The sequence below is a fragment of the Lepus europaeus genome, chromosome 16 (assembly GCF_033115175.1).
Source record: "Lepus europaeus isolate LE1 chromosome 16, mLepTim1.pri, whole genome shotgun sequence".
Taxonomy (NCBI): Eukaryota; Metazoa; Chordata; class Mammalia; order Lagomorpha; family Leporidae; genus Lepus; species Lepus europaeus.
In genome coordinates, this window is record NC_084842.1 from 85928787 (window position 1) to 85934560 (window position 5774).

The following is a 5774-nucleotide window of genomic DNA, read 5'->3' on the forward strand; positions in this document are numbered from 1 at the left end:
TGTGACTTAAATTTTTTCTTTCTTTTATTTTTTTTTCTTTGAGGGGGCATACCTGTGTAGCAATGGAAACTTTTCTTTATAATTCATTCGTTAATTATTTTTGCTTATTCTTTTTTAAATATTTTACTTATTTATTTGAGAGTAGAGTTACAGAGGAGAGAGAGAGAAAGGTCTTCCATATGCTGGTTTACTCCCCACATGACCACAACTGCTGGAGTTGAGCCTATCTGAAGCCAGGAGCCAGGAGCCAGGAGCTCCCTCAGGGTCTCCCATGCAAGTGCAGGGGCCCAAGCACTTGGGCCATCTACAGCTGCTTTCCCAGGCCATAGTAGAGAGCTCGACCAGAAGAGGAGCAGCCAGTACTTCAACCAGTGCCCATATGGGATTCCAGCACTACAGGCAGAGGCATAGCCCACTGCGCCACAGTGCAGGCCCCAATTTTGCTTATTCTTTAAATAAATGTTCTTAACCTGAGATCATTATAACATACTATATGAATTTCCAAATATCATAAATTTTGCCTTTCACTTTTAGGTTTCTAATCAGTTTGGTGCTGATTACTGTGTGTGTGGTATAATGTTTCGGGGAGCTCAAATCTTTTTTCATAAGGATAAACAATTTACTCAGTGTCATAGATTAACACTTCCGTTCTTTCTCCACTGATCTACCGTGCCAGCTCTTTCACAAAGCAAGTTTCTCCATACAAGTGGGTCTAGTCCTGCTTTCTGCTTCTTTGTCGTGATTAGTAGAAGTATCCACAAGGTTGGATACTGGAATTCACCATATCTGGGAATTTCTATTCCCAAGCTTGTACTTGAGCATTGAATTGTCTTGAATATTTCCTCTTTAATGTAAATATTAGGATCAGTGTATCAATAAACATACTTTTTGGAATTTTTATTCGGGTTACTTTGAATCAATAGTGAATTTTAAAAAGAAATGGCTTTTTATTTATAGTCCATTTTCCAGTACTTGACCATGTTATGCATCTCCAAAAAGACAGAATTTTTTCAACATAATTACATAATATTTGATAATTTTGTTCCACAAGAACTGAAACTTAACATTTTGTGAGATTTTTTTCTAGGCACTTTATGTATTTTACTGATACTATAAATGCTAAAATATCAAAATTTTGGTTTTTTTAATAGACACAGAATTTTATTTTCCCATGTTTGTTGTTGACTTACGTTTTTATAAGTGATGTATAAAGCAGTTCCCCTAACCCTTTTATCAATTCTTATGATATGCCTGCTTGCTTGTTTGGGTTTGTGATATAGATAATAATAGCACTTGGAAATCACTGGATTTCATTTATTCCTCTTATTTCTTATAATTTTTTCTTGCCCAACTGCACTGGTTAGGATCTGGAAAACAATGCAAAATTAAAGTGAGAACAGTGGGCATCCTTGTTTTTAATCATATAAGATATGCTGTTCATACTCTGGTTTCTCTTCAGATCATATAAATCTTTCACCTTTTACTAAAGATTTCCATGGAGAAGATATGCTGTCCAAGTTTCACCAAAAACATGGTTTCAGATTAGATAGGCTTTGAACATCAGGAACTTATAAAAAGAAAATTATAAATAACTATTACACTTAATGTCTACTTTTCTGTATTTATTGAGATTATTATGTTTTCCCCTCTATTTCTTTTAACATAGTGATTTATATTAATTAATTCCCTAATCTTGACCAAAAGTTCAATTTCTGAGATACTGTCAACTTGGTCATGATGTATCATTATTGTTTAACATATTGGTGCAAGGAGTCATTAGTGAGGATTACTGAGAATGAATATTGTCATCAGGTTTGTGCCAACCTCACCAAATGCGAGAGAGATTATCTTCCAGACAAGAGACTGAATAACAGGGATTATTATGTTCTCTTACAAATAAAACTATCTTGGACTTAAATTTCCTTTGGGAAAGAATTTCAAGTATTGATTCAACATCATTATTGATTGTAGAAGGATATTTGGTTTTACCATTCCTTCATGAGTTATTTTGGGATTATGTATTTTTTTCTAAATATTTGTTCACTATTATTCTCTTGCCTTTTTCGCCTCTGTTGTGCCTATAGTTATGATTCCTTTTCATTTCTAATTTTGTCTACTGGTGCCTTCCATTTTATTCCAAGCTTGTTAAAGACTTACAAGTTCAATTAGTTCTCTGTGTTGCATTTTTATTTTCTGTATTCGGAACTTTTGTTCTTATCTTTATTATTTCTTTTCTGTTTGTGTTTTTGGCATTATGCTTTGTTCCTTCATTGATCTATCAATTAGGGACTTTGTTAATTAACTTTTTAGCTTTTCTTCTTTTTAAAGACACTTTTTATATATCATTGTTTAATTTTAAATATTTTCATTCCCTATCATTATTTACTCTTTGGTTCATCATTTGCTGATTTACAGATAAGTTGTGAAGAATTTTTATGAAACTTTGTCACTGATTGCTTACCGAATCATATAATGATATAGCAAATAGTCTGTGCTATTATTTTATGATATTTTGCTTTATGTTCAGATATGGGACATGTTTTTGTCTTGTTCCAATGTGCTTGAAAAAAAGGTAATTCCACCATAATTCAATGCAATGTTTTGGAAACATTCACAAGAATTTTGTTAATTATGGTGTTTAAATCCTTTCACTTCTAAATGATTCTTTGTCTTATATCCTGTCAATTATGAAGACTACTGTTAAAAATATTTTCTATAATGATAAATTTGTCTTTTTTCCAGTACTTACTGTAAATACATATATTATTTGGGAATACAGAAGTTTCAAGTAATTATGTCTTCCTGGTAAGCTAATTATTTTGTCATTATGTGCAGACTCACTTAAGAAAAAATTTTATCACAAAACTTGTTTTCTCTGGTATTAATATAGCCAAGGTAGCTATCCTAATACTCTAATGGAAAATCTTTCAATCATTTTATGTTCAAATTTTTCTTATTAAGACTGATTGATTGATTGATTGATTGGAGAGGCAGAGTTAGAGAGATTTTGCATCCACTGGTTCATTCCCCAAATGGCCACAACACGGAGCTGTGCTGATGCAAATCCAGGAGCCTGGAGCTCCTTCTGGGTCTTTCACTCAGGTGCAGTGTCCCAAAGACTTGGGCCATCTTCTATTGTTTTCCCAGGAAATTATCAGAGAGTTGGATTGGAAGATGTGCAGCCAGGACTTGAACAGGCACCCACATGGGATGCTGGTGCTGCAGGCGGCAGCTTTACCTGCTATACCACATTGCTATCCCTTCAGATTTTGCTATTCTTATGTTTTAGGTATGTCTGTTGCAAAAAAAAAAAAATCACTTAGATTGTGAAATTTTTAATCTGGGAAAACAAATTGTCTTTTGACCAGAGAATACTCTAGTATTCTCCGTTTACATTTACAATTATTTTAATTATGAAGTTTACCTCCACATTTTTTTTTTGGTGCTTTCTATTTGCCCCTCATTCTTTGTTTGCTTATTTGTGATGCCTGTTTTCCTTTTCTGTTTGACATGTGTGCTGGTGTGTGTGCACCAGACACATATTCATTCTTCTTATTCCATTTTACCTGTATTGCTTTATTAGTTACACTTCTATTTCTATCTTTGTGATTTCCTCAGATATTTTAATACATAACTAAATTATCACCATCTATGATTAAATGATACATTTACATCATTTATGTTTATTCTGTTGCAATAACACATGGACTTTCAATGCTTTAATTCTGATCCCTCACATAATTTGTCTGCTACTACTCTCAGTTAATTTAATTAAGCTGTAAATTTGTTAAGGCTATTATTATTGTTTTAAGTTTTCAATACCTTTAAGTATTTGTCCAAATTTTTAGCAGAATCTTTGGTTACATTTCCTTTTTATATGAAAACCCATCCTCTGGAAATCACTTCCTTTAAGTCTCATGAACATAATTTGGAATTTTCTTTAGTGAAGGTCTCTGTAAGAAAACAGCATTTGACACCAAAAGTCTTCCTTCATTCTCAACAGTGCAGCTTCACGGGGCATAGAATTCTAGGCTAACAATGATTTCCTCTCAGAGCCATAGACTTTTCTACACTCTTTTGTCAGTCACAGATGTTCTTGAAAAGTTGACTCTTTCAAAGGTAATATTTTGCTTCGCTCTGGACACTTTTAGAATCTTCTTTTTTTGTTTGTTTTCTGATGTCTCATTGTAATATGTATAAATGAAGATTTCTTCTCATTGTCCTGATTTTAATATATCAGACATCATATCTGTATGGAAGTTTTTGTCATTTTTGAATACCATAATCATCATCTCTTCCATTTTCTTCACCTCATTCATTCTATTTCTCATCTGTTGAAATTCTGATTAGGTGTATAGTAGACAGTCACTATCTAGTCATCACACTCAACCTCTCCTTCATAGTTCTCATTTCTTCACTCTTTTCTGAATTGTGTTTGACATATCTTAGAATTCTAAATTTTGTTTAATTAATGCTCTCTTTGTGTCTAAACTGCATTAAATCCAAATGTAATTTCCCCCAATCTACTTGATTGTTTTATAGTGTTTCTTTTTTATTATAGTAAATTTCCCTGTTACCAAAGCATAGTATATAAACTTATTTTATATGCTTTATCTGTCAATTTCAACATCTAAAGATTGAGTAACAGATTCTTTTGTCTATTTTCCCTTGTAGCTCCCACTTCATGCTTTGCTATCTTAAGGGTTTTCTGATTTTGTCAGTAGACTCATATTTCTTGAAAATTAATCTCTGGCAATTTTGGAGGCTTAGGTTGAAGATATGCTCCCCCAGAGAGAACTTGAGTTGCTTTAACCAAGTGCCTAAAGATCTATTAAAACAGGACTTTCTTATGCTACCCAGGTTGAAGGTTTTTAGACAATATAGGCAGCAACATTTAAGCTTTCTGGGGGGGGGGGGGGCAGGGGAATCTTTCTCATAAGCACCAATTTTTTAGAGTGTGGAAGCTACACTTATCTCTGGTTCACCCTTACAATGAGCATGTAGCTCTTTAGGATACAGTTTTGTACAATGGAAGGGCCTCCTACTAAGCTTACTACTCTCCACACCCCTGCCAGACTATTCTGTCTACTCACAGTGTTTATTCACAGGTGTCAGACACCTGGGCTTTGATGAAATCCCCCCCACCATGTTCTGCAAAGCTTTTGGAATAAAAGGCCATCAAGGACAGAGTAGACCTCAGTTCTCTGCTTTTCCTTCAGGGTTCTCACCCTAATTAAACTTTAGAGTGTGGACTCTTTCTGAGTAGTCCTTATTTTAGCCAGTTTCATTGAAAAATAAGTTGCTTTAAAAAATACTGTTTTCTACAGAACTTTCAGCCAGGGTATTTAGTATATTACACTACATGAAATAAAAGTCATCTACCCAATGGAATTCATTTTTAAAATTTATATTTCAATAAAACTTTAGTTAAGATAGAATAAAACATGATTTTATGTTTTCACTTTTTAACAGTGCTCTTATTTTTACATAAAGAAAAGTAATACTTCTCCACAATTGTCTTGTCTTTACTTAATGTGGTTCACCAAAGTTTTGCAAATGTTCATAAATTAAGCTCTTACTACGTGCCAGACATTGTGTCGTTCCTATTTGAACACATGATCTCATTAGACTTAATCTTCATAAATAAAGGATTTAAGGGCTATCCTACATATTCACATGGCAAACCAGGTCTTCCTGGTTGGAGATATGGAAGTGGGACCATTGGCTGTGGCTGTTGGATAAAACCCATTGAATTTCTCACTCTCAGGAAATGC

General features: G+C 33.6%; 1 non-coding gene across 1 annotated transcript; it reads left to right on the plus strand.

Moving 5' to 3' along the window:
- Positions 1-1439: 1439 nt before the first annotated feature.
- Positions 1440-1557, plus strand: LOC133775539 (U5 spliceosomal RNA). Its single transcript, XR_009868267.1, has one exon. It is a non-coding gene; the product is annotated as a U5 spliceosomal RNA (small nuclear RNA).
- The last annotated feature ends 4217 nt before the right edge of the window (positions 1558-5774 follow it).